The sequence below is a fragment of the Anomaloglossus baeobatrachus genome, unplaced genomic scaffold, assembly GCF_048569485.1.
Source record: "Anomaloglossus baeobatrachus isolate aAnoBae1 unplaced genomic scaffold, aAnoBae1.hap1 Scaffold_2714, whole genome shotgun sequence".
NCBI classification, from domain to species: Eukaryota; Metazoa; Chordata; class Amphibia; order Anura; family Aromobatidae; genus Anomaloglossus; species Anomaloglossus baeobatrachus.
The window spans coordinates 42028-64384 of record NW_027442220.1 but is presented as its reverse complement, the minus strand read 5'-3'; the positions used below and the strand labels follow the sequence as shown (position 1 = coordinate 64384).

Here is a 22357-nt window from a genome sequence, read left to right as displayed (position 1 = left end):
CTGTTTATTCCTATCATGCATTGGTTTTTGGGGTTTTCTTTGAGTAATGATGATCTCTTTAGTAGTCTGTTGGCGCCCTCTCCTGGAGGAATAGTTTGCTTGCTCTTGGACATTCTAAAAGAGAGGTCATGATAGACATTGAGCTTCTGAGCTCAATTGGGGACAGTCATGGGTGATGAATGTTTGCAACCTACTGTGAAGCCTCATACCGCAATATAAGGAACGTCAAATACTAAGAAAGGGCGGCCTATGAAAGAATTACTACTTTCAATAAGTACACTTAAACGGCTAATTGGGAATAGAAAAACTGTAAAAAGCCCTCTGAGAAAGCCCCCCTCTAACCTTTGATAGTAAGCTTTTCTGTAGTCTGCCTGTTGATGTATTTTCCGTTTGAACTGTGCACAACATGAAGAGACGGAACACTGGCGGCTTGTCACAATGCCCCCCGATGACATCACAATAGCGCTGCTGCCTAGAAAACAAGCTGCGCAGAAGAAGTTGTTCTTTGGGTGGGAGGGTGGGCTAGTGGAAGGAGGGGGCAATCTCTTTTTTTCCCGGGTGGTAGGGGGATGACAGGAGAAGGGAAGCGGGTGGTGAGAAAGGTACAGAGGGCAGGGTTTGGGGGCTGGGAAGGAAAGGGAAAAGATTAGGGTTTGGGGATGATGAAAGGGCTTTCTACGGGTAAGGATGGCAAAGGGTGGCAGTGACGGAAAGTCAGGCAACCTGTCCTGTCCGTCTTTTTGTATCGTGAATTGGAAAGACTGCAAGGGGGAGGGGAGTTGCTTGCGCCCTAAAGGAGGAGTTATTCAGATTCATTGCAGTGGGCGGCGGCTGCAAAACGCACCATTCTTCTTGTTTTTGCTCTGCAAAGCAGCCTTTTCAAGGGTTGGCTTGGGTGACAAAATGTCTTGTGTAGGCGTGGGTTTGTCTCCCTCTCGCTCTCTCTCCCTAAGATGTGTCCGGCATAGGCCAGGGTGCCACTCGAGGCCCAAACCAATTCTGGTTATCGCTTCTCGGCCTTTTGGCTAAGATCAAGTGTAGTATCTGTTCTTATCAGTTTAATATCTGATACGTCCCCTATCTGGGGACCATATATTAAATGGATTTTTAGAACAGGGAGATGGAAAAAGAGCTTGCTCTGTCCACTCCACGCATTGACCTGGTATTGCAGTACCTCCAGGAACGGTGCACCCCTTCTTAACCCAGTTTCCAAAAGCAGAACTCAATTCACCTGATTCATATTAGCCCGATTTAATGAATTGGAAGAAAGCATACGTCTTCATATGCACCTCAATTTGGCCCATTCACTTTTCACACTTCCTCCTTTTGTTTTTTATCTTTCACACTTTTGACTTTCTTTATTCATCCAAATAGCAAACTCATCACCACTCAACCTGACCAACTCGGCTATGTCCCCGTGCTGCAGTTCTCTGTCTTATCTAGATCATTTGCAATTGAATGGAATAGATCCCTTTTGGACAAAGTGGATTCACCTGCTGCTGCAGTGACCACAGGTGTGATAAGATCTAGAATTGGCATCTGGTGCGATCTCTCCGCTTCCACTCCAAAGAAAGTTACCTGTTTATTCCTATCATGCATTGGTTTTTGGGGTTTTCTTTGAGTAATGATGATCTCTTTAGTAGTCTGTTGGCGCCCTCTCCTGGAGGAATAGTTTGCTTGCTCTTGGACATTCTAAAAGAGAGGTCATGATAGACATTGAGCTTCTGAGCTCAATTGGGGACAGTCATGGGTGATGAATGTTTGCAACCTACTGCGAAGCCTCATACCGCAATATAAGGAACGTCAAATACTAAGAAAGGGCGGCCTATGAAAGAATTACTACTTTCAATAAGTACACTTAAACGGCTAATTGGGAATAGAAAAACTGTAAAAAGCCCTCTGAGAAAGCCCCCCTCTAACCTTTGATAGTAAGCTTTTCTGTAGTCTGCCTGTTGATGTATTTTCCGTTTGAACTGTGCACAACATGAAGAGACGGAACACTGGCGGCTTGTCACAATGCCCCCCGATGACATCACAATAGCGCTGCTGCCTAGAAAACAAGCTGCGCAGAAGAAGTTGTTCTTTGGGTGGGAGGGTGGGCTAGTGGAAGGAGGGGGCAATCTCTTTTTTTCCCGGGTGGTAGGGGGATGACAGGAGAAGGGAAGCGGGTGGTGAGAAAGGTACAGAGGGCAGGGTTTGGGGGCTGGGAAGGAAAGGGAAAAGATTAGGGTTTGGGGATGATGAAAGGGCTTTCTACGGGTAAGGATGGCAAAGGGTGGCAGTGACGGAAAGTCAGGCAACCTGTCCTGTCCGTCTTTTTGTATCGTGAATTGGAAAGACTGCAAGGGGGAGGGGAGTTGCTTGCGCCCTAAAGGAGGAGTTATTCAGATTCATTGCAGTGGGCGGCGGCTGCAAAACGCACCATTCTTCTTGTTTTTGCTCTGCAAAGCAGCCTTTTCAAGGGTTGGCTTGGGTGACAAAATGTCTTGTGTAGGCGTGGGTTTGTCTCCCTCTCGCTCTCTCTCCCTAAGATGTGTCCGGCATAGGCCAGGGTGCCACTCGAGGCCCAAACCAATTCTGGTTATCGCTTCTCGGCCTTTTGGCTAAGATCAAGTGTAGTATCTGTTCTTATCAGAACAAACTGAGCTAGCTACACTTGACGAGATACGATCAGGGAGACGAGCTCCGAAGCCCAGCCGAGACCGGAAGAGGGAGATCGGACGGAAGAAGAGCTTGGCAGAAAGAAGCAAGAAGACGAAGGCTCGGAGAAGACTTGGGGAGACCAGAGGAACTTCGAGGAGGAACACAGCGGGAGAAGACACCCGGAGAAGAATCCAAGATCCAGCTCCGGGAACTCAAGCAGGAACCAGCCATGGCAAGCAAGCCAGAGAAGGCAGCCAAGAAGGCTCAGGACCCAGGGACCTCCAGGAAGGCTCATCCAGAGGCTTCTTCGGCCCAAGAGGCCCCTACCTCCGACGCCAGCCAGCCGGAGGGAGCCCGGACGCCGCCTGAAAAGGCTCCAACCCTGGAGCCTTGGATGCGGCAGACGGTCGCCCTGAAGCTGAAGGCGGTGGATGGTAGGTTGCCGGACATGTCCAGCGACGTGTTCTGCAAGAAGATGATTCTGGATCAGGGCTTCTCCAGGGCGGAAACCCTGAGTGTCCAGACCTTCATGACTGGCATTTTTCTGGTAACCTTTGCCACGGTGAATGCCTGCAGGAGATACTGGGAGGCGATGAACGCAGCGATGCCGGACTCCCCTTTTCATTCTTTTTTAGGATCCTGTCCTATACAGAGGGATGAGAAGAGGATCACGGTCTCCATGCGGAACCCGCACACCCCAGGAAGAGACATCTCCACGTTCCTGGGACGTCTCTGCACAGTGGTGAGGGAGCCATCCCACATCCTTAACGGCAACGGATTCTGGACGGGTAAGTGGTCAGTAACCGTTCGACTCTACAGGGAACCAGCATCCGAGGATGGTCTCCAGCACCTGCCCCCGACATTCTCTCTGGGAAACTCCTTTGGTCTCATCTACTACCCGGACATGCCACACAACTGCAGGAAATGTGGCGGGAAAGGGCATTCGATGAAGACCTGCAAGGAGGACGCCTGCAGGGTTTGCCGGGTGACAGGACACAGCTCCAAGGACTGCCCAAAGAAGAAGACTTGCAACCTATGTGGACAGGCGGACCACCTTTACAAGGACTGCCCACAGCGGGAGAAATCCTGGGCAAGGGTTGCCGCGGCGACCCAGTATCAGGTAGTCACAGCTTCGTCGACCAAGGCAGCTACGACCAAGGCCACAGAGGCCAAGGACAAGGCGGCCAAGAACCCAGCGACCGTGGCTCCAGCCGATGCCCCAGCAGCCACGGAGTCCAGGGAAAAGAAGGGTAAGAAAACTGTTGCCCCCTCCCTGGTCCCCCCCCCTGTCACCCCTGTCCAAACCCCTCCCCCCCCGGCCAACCCTACTGAGGATTCCACTACCTCCACCTCATTTCCCTACTCCTCAGTTGGTCTCCTCACCCCCCCCCCAAAGCCCACTCTCCCTCCCCAGACCATGAGAGCAGAGGGCCTCAGCACTCTTGCACTTTTCACCGAGGAGGATTTTCCAGCTCTTGTCTCCTCAGGTACAGGCCAAAGGAAAAGGAAGGTGGAAGATAGTCCTGTCGCAGAACCTTCCAAGCTGTTCATTGTGGACCCCAATCCACCCCAGGAAGAGGAGGATGGCCTCCTCCCAGAACCGGACGTGTTGGAGCAGATGGTGGAGTCCCTTGTGGCCGAAGAAGAAATGGAGGAGTCGGAAGCCACTGAGGCACCATCCCTGCTCGATCAGCTAGAAGAAGAGGGTCTGCTGGAGATACCCTTACCAGCAGGTGCCAAAGAGGAAGAACCGCCCGACCGGAGTGGTAACTAAGGCACACCGCCTGCTCTAACTTTCTCTTTCCTCCAATGACTGCTAACATTAACATCTTTTCCATTAATGTTAGGAGCATCAGAGACAAGTTCCGACGTCAGACAATTTTTGCGTTCCTTAACACTCAGTCTAGTGATGTATTTTTCCTGCAGGAATGCTCCCTTCCCTCCTCTAGGTCCTTCAACCATCTGGCCAGGGAGTGGACCGATGGCCCATCCTACTGGTCTGGCGGGGGCGACTGTAGGTCCGCGGGGGTCGCCGTGCTGATCAGGGGAAGCGCCTTCACATTGGACTCTGTTCAGGAAATCGTCTGCGGCAGGTTACTGCTCGTGGATGGCACCTGGGCGGGAGAACCTGTCAGGTTCATCAATGTGTATGCTTCTCCTGTGAAGAGCGATCGACTGGAGCTCCTCCAAGCCCTGCGCCCTCAGCTCGCTACCACCAGGACGGTAGTGATGGCCGGGGATTTCAACTGCCCGATTGAGGAGGATGGACGCAGTTCTGGAACGGCTGCCAAGTTGGACGTCACATCCAAACTGCTCATTGAGATGGTGACCGAAGCCTCTCTTGTGGACGTTGTTGGCTCCATCGGACACGGATCCGTGAACTATTCATGGTGCCGATCCGATGGCTCGCTGCGTTCCAGGATTGACTTTGTGTTTACCTCTCGGACGGTTGGGCGGAGTGGGCACTCGATGGTCCCCTGCTTCTTCTCTGACCACAGAGCCATTCACTTTCAAGGTGTGCTGGGCCATGGCTTCCCCATTGGCCCGGGCTCCTGGAAGCTGAACTGCTCTCTGCTGGAAAAGGGTGAGATTCTGGAGGAGCTTAGAGCTGCCTACTCCACGTGGCGGGCATACAAGGCGGGCTTCCAGTCTGTTTCTGACTGGTGGGAATACGTTAAACTCGAGTTCCGTTTCTTCTTTCAGGCAAAGAGTCAACAACAGGCGTGTCTGAAGAGGAGGGACTTCAGGAGACTCCAGCGTGAGCTGCGTTCCCTGCAGGACCTTCTTCGATGCGGCTGGGACGTGAGAGAGGAGCTGGAGGAGACTAAGAGGAGCCTGAAAAGGCACTTCGAGGAGGAGTCCGAGCGAATTGTCTTCCGTTCCAAAGTGGAGAACCTGGAGAAGGGTGAGAAATGTAACTCGTTCTTTTTCAGGAAACTCCACGCCGGTCACACGCCCATGAATGAACTACGAGACGAGAGTGGAAGCATACGACGCGGGAAAGAGAATGTGATGAAGGTCGTCAGCGACTTCTACAGCGAACTCTACGCCCGCAAGACTACTGACCCCGAGGCCGCCGATAAGTTCCTGTCAGGTATCACTAACCATCTTGACCCTGCAGACGCGGCGGCCATGGACGTTCCTCTGACGGTGGACGAGCTGCTCTCGGCCGCCAAATCCTTTAGTTCTGGCAGGACACCGGGCAGTGACGGCCTCCCAGCAGAGCTCTATGTAGCGCTGGGAGACCTAATCTGTCCGGACCTGTTAGGGCTGTATGAGGAGATGGTGGTGGAGGGCAGAATGCCTCCATCTCTGAGGGAAGGAATGGTCACGATCCTGTACAAGCGTAAAGGAGAGAGGTGCGACCTGAAGAATTGGCGTCCCATCACCCTTCTGAATGTCGACTACAAGATCCTGGCCAAGACGATGGCAACGAGACTGAAGACGGTTATCGGACGGATCATCCACCCGGATCAGACCTGCGGCATCCCCGGACGTCGCATCGCAGACAGCCTGGCTCTCATGCGGGACACGGTCGAGTACATCAAAGCCCGCCGGGTGCACGCAGCCCTGATCTCGTTGGATCAGGAAAAGGCCTTCGACCGTGTTTCCCATGAGTTCCTGGGCAAAGCTCTGCACAGGTTAGGTTTGGGTAACATGTTTTGTTTGTATGTCCAACTAATGTATTTTGATATTCACAGCTCGGTGTTGGTAAACGGCTGGAAGACTGACCCCTTCCCGGTCCTCTCAGGGGTCAGACAAGGCTGTCCTCTGTCACCTCTTCTTTTTGTTTGTGTTATAGAACTCTTTGCAGAGGCTATCCGGCGGAATGGAGAGATCAGAGGGATCACCGCACCAGGAACAGAACGCTTCGAGGTCAAGTGCTCGCTCTACATGGACGACGTGACCGTCTTCTGCGCGGACCGGCGCTCAGTCGACACCCTCGTCCAGACCTGTGAGACCTTCGGACGGGCTTCGGGAGCCAAAGTCAACTGCGGGAAGTCGGAAGCCATGCTCTTCGGGGACTGGCAGCCGGCCTCTTCCGCCCCCTTCCCTTTCAGCATCCAGCCGGATTTCATCAAGGTTCTTGGAGTCTGGTTCGGGAAGGAAGGAGCAGCCCTCAAGTCCTGGGAGGAACGCTTGACCAAGATCACCCAACGGATCGGTCTGTGGAGCCTCAGACGCCTCACCTGTGAGGGCAAAGCACTGGTCCTGCGTAACGAGGTACTGCCCGTGCTGCAGTACACGGCCCAGGCCTGGCCCCCCCTTGCCACCGTGTGCAGGGCCATTACCAGGACGGTGTTTCGTTTTGTCTGGGGATCCAAGATGGACAGAGTAAAGCGGAGCATCATGTACAAGGATCCTCGCAAGGGTGGGAAGGGCGTACCCGATATCCCCACCCTCCTGCGATCCTCCTTCGTATGTGACTGCGTTCGCCGAACTCTGCGAGTCAAGAGAGGTTCCGCGGGTGGGTCCATGTCTCGCTTCTTCCTGCTCCCCCTTTGGAGACGGATAGGCTGGGACAAGTGGGACAGCTCCTTCCCCTACAACTGGACGGCACCATGGTTCTACGGAGACGTGGTTCGGTTTGTGAGGGAACACCAACTGGAGGGACTCAAGCCTGATTTGTGGAAGCCAAAGACTATCCACAAACTCATCAGAGCCAAGGACGAAATGGAGAACATTCCAGGACTTCATCACGACACACTGGAGACTGTTTGGACAAACGTGTCATCGGCTGGATTGACCAACGGGCACAAGGACTTGTCATGGATGGCGATACAGGGCGGACTGCCCGTCCGGTCATTCATGCACGCCCGGAACCTGTGCAAAACCCGGTACTGCCCAAGGTGCCCCTTCGTGGAGGAAACATCGCTGCACGCCTTTTGGGACTGCCGTTTCGCACAGCGCCTGTTGGTTGCCCTGGAGGATGACCTGAGGAACTCCGTCCCCAGAGGGAGCCTATCGTACCATTCCGTACTTTATGGACTCTTCCCTGGGACTCACACCGTTGGAGCCATCCAGGAGGCTTGGCGCCTTATGAACTGCTTTAAGGACGCTATTTGGGTCGCCAGGAACCGGCTCATCTTGAAGAGGGAGAGGATGTCTATCCAGGATTGCCGCAGGCTGATCCACAGCCTGCTCAGAGACTATTCCATCATGGACAGTCCGGACGACAGCGCCGAGGAGGAGGTTTAGACCTCTTCCATGCCCCCTCCCTCCTTTTCCCGTTATGTGCGTCTTTCAATAAAGCTTCGGGCCTGTGATTTCCCCACCCTATCCCCCTTTTCCCCTACCCCCATCCCGCAATCGCCGGTTCATCGTTATTTATTGTCTAACTTTTTCTTTCAGCTTAAGTGTTATGGATAAGCATAGGAGCGTGATGTATAGTTTAGTGCGTCGTACGCTATGGCTATGTAAGAAGGATTGTATATTTCTGTGTGTACGGGGCTGCGGCACTGTACACGGTTTGTTACCTTTTTGTGAGTAGTGCATGATAATAAAGATGCTGTTAAATCAAAAAATCTGTTCTTATCAGAACAAACTGAGCTAGCTACACTTGACGAGATACGATCAGGGAGACAAGCTCCGAAGCCCAGCCGAGACCGAAAGAGGGAGATCGGACGGAAGAAGAGCTTGGCAGAAAGAAGCAAGAAGACGAAGGCTCGGAGAAGACTTGGGGAGACCAGAGGAACTTCGAGGAGGAACACAGCGGGAGAAGACACCCGGAGAAGAATCCAAGATCCAGCTCCGGGAACTCAAGCAGGAACCAGCCATGGCAAGCAAGCCAGAGAAGGCAGCCAAGAAGGCTCAGGACCCAGGGACCTCCAGGAAGGCTCATCCAGAGGCTTCTTCGGCCCAAGAGGCCCCTACCTCCGACGCCAGCCAGCCGGAGGGAGCCCGGACGCCGCCTGAAAAGGCTCCAACCCTGGAGCCTTGGATGCGGCAGACGGTCGCCCTGAAGCTAAAGGCGGTGGATGGTAGGTTGCCGGACATGTCCAGCGACGTGTTCTGCAAGAAGATGATTCTGGATCAGGGCTTCTCCAGGGCGGAAACCCTGAGTGTCCAGACCTTCATGACTGGCATTTTTCTGGTAACCTTTGCCACGGTGAATGCCTGCAGGAGATACTGGGAGGCGATGAACGCAGCGATGCCGGACTCCCCTTTTCATTCTTTTTTAGGATCCTGTCCTATACAGAGGGATGAGAAGAGGATCACGGTCTCCATGCGGAACCCGCACACCCCAGGAAGAGACATCTCCACGTTCCTGGGACGTCTCTGCACAGTGGTGAGGGAGCCATCCCACATCCTTAACGGCAACGGATTCTGGACGGGTAAGTGGTCAGTAACCGTTCGACTCTACAGGGAACCAGCATCCGAGGATGGTCTCCAGCACCTGCCCCCGACATTCTCTCTGGGAAACTCCTTTGGTCTCATCTACTACCCGGACATGCCACACAACTGCAGGAAATGTGGCGGGAAAGGGCATTCGATGAAGACCTGCAAGGAGGACGCCTGCAGGGTTTGCCGGGTGACGGGACACAGCTCCAGGGACTGCCCAAAGAAGAAGACTTGCAACCTATGTGGACAGGCGGACCACCTTTACAAGGACTGCCCACAGCGGGAGAAATCCTGGGCAAGGGTTGCCGCGGTGACCCAGTATCGGGTAGTCGCAGCTTCGTCGACCAAGGCAGCTACGACCAAGGCCACAGAGGCCAAGGACAAGGCGGCCAAGAACCCGGCGACCGTGGCTCCAGCCGATGCCCCAGCAGCCACGGAGTCCAGGAAAAAGGGTAAGAAAACTGTTGCCCCCTCCCTGGTCCCCCCCCCTGTCACCCCTGTCCAAACCCCTCCCCCCCCGGCCAACCCTACTGAGGATTCCACTACCTCCACCTCATTTCCCTACTCCTCAGTTTGTCTCCTCACCCCCCCCCCAAAGCCCACTCTCCCTCCCCAGACCATGAGAGCAGAGGACCTCAGCACTCTTGCACTTTTCACCGAGGAGGATTTTCCAGCTCTTGTCTCCTCAGGTACAGGCCAAAGGAAAAGGAAGGTGGAAGATAGTCCTGTCGCAGAACCTTCCAAGCTGTTCATTGTGGATCCCAATCCACCCCAGGAAGAGGAGGATGGCCTCCTCCCAGAACCGGACGTGTTGGAGCAGATGGTGGAGTCCCTTGTGGCCGAAGAAGAAATGGAGGAGTCGGAAGCCACTGAGGCACCATCCCTGCTCGATCAGCTAGAAGAAGAGGGTCTGCTGGAGATACCCTTACCAGCAGGTGCCAAAGAGGAAGAACCGCCCGACCGGAGTGGTAACTAAGGCACACCGCCTGCGCTAACTTTCTCTTTCCTCCAATGACTGCTAACATTAACATCTTTTCCATTAATGTTAGGAGCATCAGAGACAAGTTCCGACGTCAGACAATTTTTGCGTTCCTTAACACTCAGTCTAGTGATGTATTTTTCCTGCAGGAATGCTCCCTTCCCTCCTCTAGGTCCTTCAACCATCTGGCCAGGGAGTGGACCCATGGCCCATCCTACTGGTCCGGCGGAGGCGACTGTAGGTCCGCGGGGGTCGCCGTGCTGATCAGGGGAAGCGCCTTCACATTGGACTCTGTTCAGGAAATCGTCTGCGGCAGGTTACTGCTCGTGGATGGCACCTGGGCGGGAGAACCTGTCAGGTTCATCAATGTGTACGCTTCTCCTGTGAAGAGCGATCGACTGGAGCTCCTCCAAGCCCTGCGCCCTCAGCTCGCTACCGCCGGGACGGTAGTGATGGCCGGGGATTTCAACTGCCCGATTGAGGAGGATGGACGCAGTTCTGGAACGGCTGCCAAGTTGGACGTCACATCCAAACTGCTCATTGAGATGGTGACCGAAGCCTCTCTTGTGGACGTTGTTGGCTCCATCGGACACGGATCCGTGAACTATTCATGGTGCCGATCCGATGGCTCGCTGCGTTCCAGGATTGACTTTGTGTTTACCTCTCGGGCGGTTGGGCGGAGTGGGCACTCGATGGTCCCCTGCTTCTTCTCTGACCACAGAGCCATTCACTTTCAAGGTGTGCTGGGCCATGGCTTCCCCATTGGCCCGGGCTCCTGGAAGCTGAACTGCTCTCTGCTGGAAAAGGGTGAGATTCTGGAGGAGCTTAGAGCTGCCTACTCCACGTGGCGGGCCTACAAGGCGGGCTTCCAGTCTGTTTCTGACTGGTGGGAATACGTTAAACTCGAGTTCCGTTTCTTCTTTCAGGCAAAGAGTCAACAACAGGCGTGTCTGAAGAGGAGGGACTTCAGGAGACTCCAGCGTGAGCTGCGTTCCCTGCAGGACCTTCTTCGATGCGGCTGGGACGTGAGAGAGGAGCTGGAGGAGACTAAGAGGAGCCTGAAAAGGCACTTCGAGGAGGAGTCCGAGCGAATTGTCTTCCGTTCCAAAGTGGAGAACCTGGAGAAGGGTGAGAAATGTAACTCGTTCTTTTTCAGGAAACTCCACGCCGGTCACACGCCCATGAATGAACTACGAGACGAGAGTGGAAGCATGCGACGCGGGAAAGAGAACGTGATGAAGGTCGTCAGCGACTTCTACAGCGAACTCTACGCCCGCAAGACTACTGACCCCGAGGCCGCCGATAAGTTCCTGTCAGGTATCACTAACCATCTTGACCCTGCAGACGCGGCGGCCATGGATGTTCCTCTGACGGTGGACGAGCTGCTCTCGGCCGCCAAATCCTTTAGTTCTGGCAGGACACCGGGCAGTGACGGCCTCCCAGCAGAGCTCTATGTAGCGCTGGGAGACCTAATCTGTCCGGACCTGTTAGGGCTGTATGAGGAGATGGTGGTGGAGGGCAGAATGCCTCCATCTCTGAGGGAAGGAATGGTCACGATCCTGTACAAGCGTAAAGGAGAGAGGTGCGACCTGAAGAATTGGCGTCCCATCACCCTTCTGAACGTCGACTACAAGATCCTGGCCAAGACGATGGCAACGAGATTGAAGACTGTTATCGGACGGATCATCCACCCGGATCAGACCTGCGGCATCCCCGGACGTCGCATCGCAGACAGCCTGGCTCTCATGCGGGACACGGTCGAGTACATCAAAGCCCGCCGGGTGCACGCAGCCCTGATCTCGTTGGATCAGGAAAAGGCCTTCGACCGTGTTTCCCATGAGTTCCTGGGCAAAGCTCTGCACAGGTTAGGTTTGGGTAACATGTTTTGCTTGTATGTCCAACTAATGTATTTTGATATTCACAGCTCGGTGTTGGTAAACGGCTGGAAGACTGACCCCTTCCCGGTCCTCTCAGGGGTCAGACAAGGCTGTCCTCTGTCACCTCTTCTTTTTGTTTGTGTTATAGAACTCTTTGCAGAGGCTATCCGGCGGAATGGAGAGATCAGAGGGATCACCGCACCAGGACCAGAACGCTTCGAGGTCAAGTGCTCGCTCTACATGGACGACGTGACCGTCTTCTGCGCGGACCGGCGCTCAGTCGACACCCTCGTCCAGACCTGTGAGACCTTCGGACGGGCTTCGGGAGCCAAAGTCAACTGCGGGAAGTCGGAAGCCATGCTCTTCGGGGACTGGCAGCCGGCCTCTTCCGCCCCCTTCCCTTTCAGCATCCAGCCGGATTTCATCAAGGTTCTTGGAGTCTGGTTCGGGAAGGAAGGAGCAGCCCTCAAGTCCTGGGAGGAACGCTTGACCAAGATCACCCAACGGATCGGTCTGTGGAGCCTCAGACGCCTCACCTGTGAGGGCAAAGCACTGGTCCTGCGTAACGAGGTACTGCCCGTGCTGCAGTACACGGCCCAGGCCTGGCCCCCCCTTGCCACCGTGTGCAGGGCCATTACCAGGACGGTGTTTCGTTTTGTCTGGGGATCCAAGATGGACAGAGTAAAGCGGAGCATCATGTACAAGGATCCTCGCAAGGGTGGGAAGGGCGTACCCGATATCCCCACCCTCCTGCGATCCTCCTTCGTATGTGACTGCGTTCGCCGAACTCTGCGAGTCAAGAGAGGTTCCGCGGGTGGGTCCATGTCTCGCTTCTTCCTGCTCCCCCTTTGGAGACGGCTAGGCTGGGACAAGTGGGACAGCTCCTTCCCCTACAACTGGACGGCGCCATGGTTCTACGGAGACGTGGTTCGGTTTGTGAGGGAACACCAACTGGAGGGACTCAAGCCTGATTTGTGGAAGCCAAAGACTATCCACAAACTCATCAGAGCCAAGGACGAAATGGAGAACATTCCAGGACTTCATCACGACACACTGGAGACTGTTTGGACAAACGTGTCATCGGCTGGATTGACCAACGGGCACAAGGACTTGTCATGGATGGCGATACAGGGCGGACTGCCCGTCCGGTCATTCATGCACGCCCGGAACCTGTGCAAAACCCGGTACTGCCCAAGGTGCCCCTTCGTGGAGGAAACATCGCTGCACGCCTTTTGGGACTGCCGTTTCGCACAGCGCCTGTTGGTTGCCCTGGAGGATGACCTGAGGAACTCCGTCCCCAGAGGGAGCCTATCGTACCATTCCGTACTTTATGGACTCTTCCCTGGGACTCACACCGTTGGAGCCATCCAGGAGGCTTGGCGCCTTATGAACTGCTTTAAGGACGCTATTTGGGTCGCCAGGAACCGGCTCATCTTGAAGAGGGAGAGGATGTCTATCCAGGATTGCCGCAGGCTGATCCACAGCCTGCTCAGAGACTATTCCATCATGGACAGTCCGGACGACAGCGCCGAGGAGGAGGTTTAGACCTCTTCCATGCCCCCTCCCTCCTTTTCCCGTTATGTGCGTCTTTCAATAAAGCTTCGGGCCTGTGATTTCCCCACCCTATCCCCCTTTTCCCCTACCCCCATCCCCCAATCGCCGGTTCGTCGTTATTTATTGTCTAACTTTTTCTTTCAGCTTGAGTGTTATGGATAAGCATAGGAGCGTGATGTATAGTTTAGTGCGTCGTACTCTATGGCTATGTAAGAAGGATTGTATATTTCTGTGTGTACGGGGCTGCGGCACTGTACACGGTTTGTTACCTTTTTGTGAGTAGTGCATGATAATAAAGATGCTGTTAAATCAAAAATCTGTTCTTATCAGTTTAATATCTGATACGTCCCCTATCTGGGGACCATATATTAAATGGATTTTTAGAACAGGGAGATGGAAAAAGAGCTTGCTCTGTCCACTCCACGCATTGACCTGGTATTGCAGTACCTCCAGGAACGGTGCACCCCTTCTTAACCCAGTTTCCAAAAGCAGAACTCAATTCACCTGATTCATATTAGCCCGATTTAATGAATTGGAAGAAAGCATACGTCTTCATATGCACCTCAATTTGGCCCATTCACTTTTCACACTTCCTCCTTTTGTTTTTTATCTTTCACACTTTTGACTTTCTTTATTCATCCAAATAGCAAACTCATCACCACTCAACCTGACCAACTCGGCTATGTTCCCGTGCTGCAGTTCTCTGTCTTATCTAGATCATTTGCAATTGAATGGAATAGATCCCTTTTGGACAAAGTGGATTCACCTGCTGCTGCAGTGACCACAGGTGTGATAAGATCTAGAATTGGCATCTGGTGCGATCTCTCCGCTTCCACTCCAAAGAAAGTTACCTGTTTATTCCTATCATGCATTGGTTTTTGGGGTTTTCTTTGAGTAATGATGATCTCTTTAGTAGTCTGTTGGCGCCCTCTCCTGGAGGAATAGTTTGCTTGCTCTTGGACATTCTAAAAGAGAGGTCATGATAGACATTGAGCTTCTGAGCTCAATTGGGGACAGTCATGGGTGATGAATGTTTGCAACCTACTGCGAAGCCTCATACCGCAATATAAGGAACGTCAAATACTAAGAAAGGGCGGCCTATGAAAGAATTACTACTTTCAATAAGTACACTTAAACGGCTAATTGGGAATAGAAAAACTGTAAAAAGCCCTCTGAGAAAGCCCCCCTCTAACCTTTGATAGTAAGCTTTTCTGTAGTCTGCCTGTTGATGTATTTTCCGTTTGAACTGTGCACAACATGAAGAGACGGAACACTGGCGGCTTGTCACAATGCCCCCCGATGACATCACAATAGCGCTGCTGCCTAGAAAACAAGCTGCGCAGAAGAAGTTGTTCTTTGGGTGGGAGGGTGGGCTAGTGGAAGGAGGGGGCAATCTCTTTTTTTCCCGGGTGGTAGGGGGATGACAGGAGAAGGGAAGCGGGTGGTGAGAAAGGTACAGAGGGCAGGGTTTGGGGGCTGGGAAGGAAAGGGAAAAGATTAGGGTTTGGGGATGATGAAAGGGCTTTCTACGGGTAAGGATGGCAAAGGGTGGCAGTGACGGAAAGTCAGGCAACCTGTCCTGTCCGTCTTTTTGTATCGTGAATTGGAAAGACTGCAAGGGGGAGGGGAGTTGCTTGCGCCCTAAAGGAGGAGTTATTCAGATTCATTGCAGTGGGCGGCGGCTGCAAAACGCACCATTCTTCTTGTTTTTGCTCTGCAAAGCAGCCTTTTCAAGGGTTGGCTTGGGTGACAAAATGTCTTGTGTAGGCGTGGGTTTGTCTCCCTCTCGCTCTCTCTCCCTAAGATGTGTCCGGCATAGGCCAGGGTGCCACTCGAGGCCCAAACCAATTCTGGTTATCGCTTCTCGGCCTTTTGGCTAAGATCAAGTGTAGTATCTGTTCTTATCAGTTTAATATCTGATACGTCCCCTATCTGGGGACCATATATTAAATGGATTTTTAGAACAGGGAGATGGAAAAAGAGCTTGCTCTGTCCACTCCACGCATTGACCTGGTATTGCAGTACCTCCAGGAACGGTGCACCCCTTCTTAACCCAGTTTCCAAAAGCAGAACTCAATTCACCTGATTCATATTAGCCCGATTTAATGAATTGGAAGAAAGCATACGTCTTCATATGCACCTCAATTTGGCCCATTCACTTTTCACACTTCCTCCTTTTGTTTTTTATCTTTCACACTTTTGACTTTCTTTATTCATCCAAATAGCAAACTCATCACCACTCAACCTGACCAACTCGGCTATGTCCCCGTGCTGCAGTTCTCTGTCTTATCTAGATCATTTGCAATTGAATGGAATAGATCCCTTTTGGACAAAGTGGATTCACCTGCTGCTGCAGTGACCACAGGTGTGATAAGATCTAGAATTGGCATCTGGTGCGATCTCTCCGCTTCCACTCCAAAGAAAGTTACCTGTTTATTCCTATCATGCATTGGTTTTTGGGGTTTTCTTTGAGTAATGATGATCTCTTTAGTAGTCTGTTGGCGCCCTCTCCTGGAGGAATAGTTTGCTTGCTCTTGGACATTCTAAAAGAGAGGTCATGATAGACATTGAGCTTCTGAGCTCAATTGGGGACAGTCATGGGTGATGAATGTTTGCAACCTACTGCGAAGCCTCATACCGCAATATAAGGAACGTCAAATACTAAGAAAGGGCGGCCTATGAAAGAATTACTACTTTCAATAAGTACACTTAAACGGCTAATTGGGAATAGAAAAACTGTAAAAAGCCCTCTGAGAAAGCCCCCCTCTAACCTTTGATAGTAAGCTTTTCTGTAGTCTGCCTGTTGATGTATTTTCCGTTTGAACTGTGCACAACATGAAGAGACGGAACACTGGCGGCTTGTCACAATGCCCCCCGATGACATCACAATAGCGCTGCTGCCTAGAAAACAAGCTGCGCAGAAGAAGTTGTTCTTTGGGTGGGAGGGTGGGCTAGTGGAAGGAGGGGGCAATCTCTTTTTTTCCCGGGTGGTAGGGGGATGACAGGAGAAGGGAAGCGGGTGGTGAGAAAGGTACAGAGGGCAGGGTTTGGGGGCTGGGAAGGAAAGGGAAAAGATTAGGGTTTGGGGATGATGAAAGGGCTTTCTACGGGTAAGGATGGCAAAGGGTGGCAGTGACGGAAAGTCAGGCAACCTGTCCTGTCCGTCTTTTTGTATCGTGAATTGGAAAGACTGCAAGGGGGAGGGGAGTTGCTTGCGCCCTAAAGGAGGAGTTATTCAGATTCATTGCAGTGGGCGGCGGCTGCAAAACGCACCATTCTTCTTGTTTTTGCTCTGCAAAGCAGCCTTTTCAAGGGTTGGCTTGGGTGACAAAATGTCTTGTGTAGGCGTGGGTTTGTCTCCCTCTCGCTCTCTCTCCCTAAGATGTGTCCGGCATAGGCCAGGGTGCCACTCGAGGCCCAAACCAATTCTGGTTATCGCTTCTCGGCCTTTTGGCTAAGATCAAGTGTAGTATCTGTTCTTATCAGTTTAATATCTGATACGTCCCCTATCTGGGGACCATATATTAAATGGATTTTTAGAACAGGGAGATGGAAAAAGAGCTTGCTCTGTCCACTCCACGCATTGACCTGGTATTGCAGTACCTCCAGGAACGGTGCACCCCTTCTTAACCCAGTTTCCAAAAGCAGAACTCAATTCACCTGATTCATATTAGCCCGATTTAATGAATTGGAAGAAAGCATACGTCTTCATATGCACCTCAATTTGGCCCATTCACTTTTCACACTTCCTCCTTTTGTTTTTTATCTTTCACACTTTTGACTTTCTTTATTCATCCAAATAGCAAACTCATCACCACTCAACCTGACCAACTCGGCTATGTCCCCGTGCTGCAGTTCTCTGTCTTATCTAGATCATTTGCAATTGAATGGAATAGATCCCTTTTGGACAAAGTGGATTCACCTGCTGCTGCAGTGACCACAGGTGTGATAAGATCTAGAATTGGCATCTGGTGCGATCTCTCCGCTTCCACTCCAAAGAAAGTTACCTGTTTATTCCTATCATGCATTGGTTTTTGGGGTTTTCTTTGAGTAATGATGATCTCTTTAGTAGTCTGTTGGCGCCCTCTCCTGGAGGAATAGTTTGCTTGCTCTTGGACATTCTAAAAGAGAGGTCATGATAGACATTGAGCTTCTGAGCTCAATTGGGGACAGTCATGGGTGATGAATGTTTGCAACCTACTGCGAAGCCTCATACCGCAATATAAGGAACGTCAAATACTAAGAAAGGGCGGCCTATGAAAGAATTACTACTTTCAATAAGTACACTTAAACGGCTAATTGGGAATAGAAAAACTGTAAAAAGCCCTCTGAGAAAGCCCCCCTCTAACCTTTGATAGTAAGCTTTTCTGTAGTCTGCCTGTTGATGTATTTTCCGTTTGAACTGTGCACAACATGAAGAGACGGAACACTGGCGGCTTGTCACAATGCCCCCCGATGACATCACAATAGCGCTGCTGCCTAGAAAACAAGCTGCGCAGAAGAAGTTGTTCTTTGGGTGGGAGGGTGGGCTAGTGGAAGGAGGGGGCAATCTCTTTTTTTCCCGGGTGGTAGGGGGATGACAGGAGAAGGGAAGCGGGTGGTGAGAAAGGTACAGAGGGCAGGGTTTGGGGGCTGGGAAGGAAAGGGAAAAGATTAGGGTTTGGGGATGATGAAAGGGCTTTCTACGGGTAAGGATGGCAAAGGGTGGCAGTGACGGAAAGTCAGGCAACCTGTCCTGTCCGTCTTTTTGTATCGTGAATTGGAAAGACTGCAAGGGGGAGGGGAGTTGCTTGCGCCCTAAAGGAGGAGTTATTCAGATTCATTGCAGTGGGCGGCGGCTGCAAAACGCACCATTCTTCTTGTTTTTGCTCTGCAAAGCAGCCTTTTCAAGGGTTGGCTTGGGTGACAAAATGTCTTGTGTAGGCGTGGGTTTGTCTCCCTCTCGCTCTCTCTCCCTAAGATGTGTCCGGCATAGGCCAGGGTGCCACTCGAGGCCCAAACCAATTCTGGTTATCGCTTCTCGGCCTTTTGGCTAAGATCAAGTGTAGTATCTGTTCTTATCAGTTTAATATCTGATACGTCCCCTATCTGGGGACCATATATTAAATGGATTTTTAGAACAGGGAGATGGAAAAAGAGCTTGCTCTGTCCACTCCACGCATTGACCTGGTATTGCAGTACCTCCAGGAACGGTGCACCCCTTCTTAACCCAGTTTCCAAAAGCAGAACTCAATTCACCTGATTCATATTAGCCCGATTTAATGAATTGGAAGAAAGCATACGTCTTCATATGCACCTCAATTTGGCCCATTCACTTTTCACACTTCCTCCTTTTGTTTTTTATCTTTCACACTTTTGACTTTCTTTATTCATCCAAATAGCAAACTCATCACCACTCAACCTGACCAACTCGGCTATGTCCCCGTGCTGCAGTTCTCTGTCTTATCTAGATCATTTGCAATTGAATGGAATAGATCCCTTTTGGACAAAGTGGATTCACCTGCTGCTGCAGTGACCACAGGTGTGATAAGATCTAGAATTGGCATCTGGTGCGATCTCTCCGCTTCCACTCCAAAGAAAGTTACCTGTTTATTCCTATCATGCATTGGTTTTTGGGGTTTTCTTTGAGTAATGATGATCTCTTTAGTAGTCTGTTGGCGCCCTCTCCTGGAGGAATAGTTTGCTTGCTCTTGGACATTCTAAAAGAGAGGTCATGATAGACATTGAGCTTCTGAGCTCAATTGGGGACAGTCATGGGTGATGAATGTTTGCAACCTACTGCGAAGCCTCATACCGCAATATAAGGAACGTCAAATACTAAGAAAGGGCGGCCTATGAAAGAATTACTACTTTCAATAAGTACACTTAAACGGCTAATTGGGAATAGAAAAACTGTAAAAAGCCCTCTGAGAAAGCCCCCCTCTAACCTTTGATAGTAAGCTTTTCTGTAGTCTGCCTGTTGATGTATTTTCCGTTTGAACTGTGCACAACATGAAGAGACGGAACACTGGCGGCTTGTCACAATGCCCCCCGATGACATCACAATAGCGCTGCTGCCTAGAAAACAAGCTGCGCAGAAGAAGTTGTTCTTTGGGTGGGAGGGTGGGCTAGTGGAAGGAGGGGGCAATCTCTTTTTTTCCCGGGTGGTAGGGGGATGACAGGAGAAGGGAAGCGGGTGGTGAGAAAGGTACAGAGGGCAGGGTTTGGGGGCTGGGAAGGAAAGGGAAAAGATTAGGGTTTGGGGATGATGAAAGGGCTTTCTACGGGTAAGGATGGCAAAGGGTGGCAGTGACGGAAAGTCAGGCAACCTGTCCTGTCCGTCTTTTTGTATCGTGAATTGGAAAGACTGCAAGGGGGAGGGGAGTTGCTTGCGCCCTAAAGGAGGAGTTATTCAGATTCATTGCAGTGGGCGGCGGCTGCAAAACGCACCATTCTTCTTGTTTTTGCTCTGCAAAGCAGCCTTTTCAAGGGTTGGCTTGGGTGACAAAATGTCTTGTGTAGGCGTGGGTTTGTCTCCCTCTCGCTCTCTCTCCCTAAGATGTGTCCGGCATAGGCCAGGGTGCCACTCGAGGCCCAAACCAATTCTGGTTATCGCTTCTCGGCCTTTTGGCTAAGATCAAGTGTAGTATCTGTTCTTATCAGTTTAATATCTGATACGTCCCCTATCTGGGGACCATATATTAAATGGATTTTTAGAACAGGGAGATGGAAAAAGAGCTTGCTCTGTCCACTCCACGCATTGACCTGGTATTGCAGTACCTCCAGGAACGGTGCACCCCTTCTTAACCCAGTTTCCAAAAGCAGAACTCAATTCACCTGATTCATATTAGCCCGATTTAATGAATTGGAAGAAAGCATACGTCTTCATATGCACCTCAATTTGGCCCATTCACTTTTCACACTTCCTCCTTTTGTTTTTTATCTTTCACACTTTTGACTTTCTTTATTCATCCAAATAGCAAACTCATCACCACTCAACCTGACCAACTCGGCTATGTCCCCGTGCTGCAGTTCTCTGTCTTATCTAGATCATTTGCAATTGAATGGAATAGATCCCTTTTGGACAAAGTGGATTCACCTGCTGCTGCAGTGACCACAGGTGTGATAAGATCTAGAATTGGCATCTGGTGCGATCTCTCCGCTTCCACTCCAAAGAAAGTTACCTGTTTATTCCTATCATGCATTGGTTTTTGGGGTTTTCTTTGAGTAATGATGATCTCTTTAGTAGTCTGTTGGCGCCCTCTCCTGGAGGAATAGTTTGCTTGCTCTTGGACATTCTAAAAGAGAGGTCATGATAGACATTGAGCTTCTGAGCTCAATTGGGGACAGTCATGGGTGATGAATGTTTGCAACCTACTGCGAAGCCTCATACCGCAATATAAGGAACGTCAAATACTAAGAAAGGGCGGCCTATGAAAGAATTACTACTTTCAATAAGTACACTTAAACGGCTAATTGGGAATAGAAAAACTGTAAAAAGCCCTCTGAGAAAGCCCCCCTCTAACCTTTGATAGTAAGCTTTTCTGTAGTCTGCCTGTTGATGTATTTTCCGTTTGAACTGTGCACAACATGAAGAGACGGAACACTGGCGGCTTGTCACAATGCCCCCCGATGACATCACAATAGCGCTGCTGCCTAGAAAACAAGCTGCGCAGAAGAAGTTGTTCTTTGGGTGGGAGGGTGGGCTAGTGGAAGGAGGGGGCAATCTCTTTTTTTCCCGGGTGGTAGGGGGATGGCAGGAGAAGGGAAGCGGGTGGTGAGAAAGGTACAGAGGGCAGGGTTTGGGGGCTGGGAAGGAAAGGGAAAAGATTAGGGTTTGGGGATGATGAAAGGGCTTTCTACGGGTAAGGATGGCAAAGGGTGGCAGTGACGGAAAGTCAGGCAACCTGTCCTGTCCGTCTTTTTGTATCGTGAATTGGAAAGACTGCAAGGGGGAGGGGAGTTGCTTGCGCCCTAAAGGAGGAGTTATTCAGATTCATTGCAGTGGGCGGCGGCTGCAAAACGCACCATTCTTCTTGTTTTTGCTCTGCAAAGCAGCCTTTTCAAGGGTTGGCTTGGGTGACAAAATGTCTTGTGTAGGCGTGGGTTTGTCTCCCTCTCGCTCTCTCTCCCTAAGATGTGTCCGGCATAGGCCAGGGTGCCACTCGAGGCCCAAACCAATTCTGGTTATCGCTTCTCGGCCTTTTGGCTAAGATCAAGTGTAGTATCTGTTCTTATCAGTTTAATATCTGATACGTCCCCTATCTGGGGACCATATATTAAATGGATTTTTAGAACAGGGAGATGGAAAAAGAGCTTGCTCTGTCCACTCCACGCATTGACCTGGTATTGCAGTACCTCCAGGAACGGTGCACCCCTTCTTAACCCAGTTTCCAAAAGCAGAACTCAATTCACCTGATTCATATTAGCCCGATTTAATGAATTGGAAGAAAGCATACGTCTTCATATGCACCTCAATTTGGCCCATTCACTTTTCACACTTCCTCCTTTTGTTTTTTATCTTTCACACTTTTGACTTTCTTTATTCATCCAAATAGCAAACTCATCACCACTCAACCTGACCAACTCGGCTATGTCCCCGTGCTGCAGTTCTCTGTCTTATCTAGATCATTTGCAATTGAATGGAATAGATCCCTTTTGGACAAAGTGGATTCACCTGCTGCTGCAGTGACCACAGGTGTGATAAGATCTAGAATTGGCATCTGGTGCGATCTCTCCGCTTCCACTCCAAAGAAAGTTACCTGTTTATTCCTATCATGCATTGGTTTTTGGGGTTTTCTTTGAGTAATGATGATCTCTTTAGTAGTCTGTTGGCGCCCTCTCCTGGAGGAATAGTTTGCTTGCTCTTGGACATTCTAAAAGAGAGGTCATGATAGACATTGAGCTTCTGAGCTCAATTGGGGACAGTCATGGGTGATGAATGTTTGCAACCTACTGCGAAGCCTCATACCGCAATATAAGG

The 22357-nt window shown here is 51.1% G+C and overlaps 6 non-coding genes and 2 pseudogenes across 6 annotated transcripts; all 8 read left to right on the top strand.

Moving 5' to 3' along the window:
* Window positions 1–1005: 1005 nt before the first annotated feature.
* LOC142264968 (U2 spliceosomal RNA) lies at window positions 1006–1196 on the top strand. Its single transcript, XR_012731367.1, has one exon. It is a non-coding gene; the product is annotated as a U2 spliceosomal RNA (small nuclear RNA).
* A 1387-nt stretch (window positions 1197–2583) lies between these two features.
* LOC142264944 (U2 spliceosomal RNA) lies at window positions 2584–2673 on the top strand (annotated as a pseudogene).
* Window positions 2674–13660: 10987 nt separating this feature from the next.
* LOC142264927 (U2 spliceosomal RNA) lies at window positions 13661–13864 on the top strand (annotated as a pseudogene).
* Window positions 13865–15251: 1387 nt separating this feature from the next.
* LOC142264967 (U2 spliceosomal RNA) lies at window positions 15252–15442 on the top strand. The gene has a single exon (XR_012731366.1). It is a non-coding gene; the product is annotated as a U2 spliceosomal RNA (small nuclear RNA).
* Window positions 15443–16829: 1387 nt separating this feature from the next.
* LOC142264965 (U2 spliceosomal RNA) lies at window positions 16830–17020 on the top strand. Its single transcript, XR_012731365.1, has one exon. It is a non-coding gene; the product is annotated as a U2 spliceosomal RNA (small nuclear RNA).
* A 1387-nt stretch (window positions 17021–18407) lies between these two features.
* On the top strand, window positions 18408–18598 carry LOC142264964 (U2 spliceosomal RNA). Its single transcript, XR_012731364.1, has one exon. It is a non-coding gene; the product is annotated as a U2 spliceosomal RNA (small nuclear RNA).
* A 1387-nt stretch (window positions 18599–19985) lies between these two features.
* LOC142264963 (U2 spliceosomal RNA) lies at window positions 19986–20176 on the top strand. Its single transcript, XR_012731363.1, has one exon. It is a non-coding gene; the product is annotated as a U2 spliceosomal RNA (small nuclear RNA).
* A 1387-nt stretch (window positions 20177–21563) lies between these two features.
* On the top strand, window positions 21564–21754 carry LOC142264962 (U2 spliceosomal RNA). The gene has a single exon (XR_012731362.1). It is a non-coding gene; the product is annotated as a U2 spliceosomal RNA (small nuclear RNA).
* The last annotated feature ends 603 nt before the right edge of the window (window positions 21755–22357 follow it).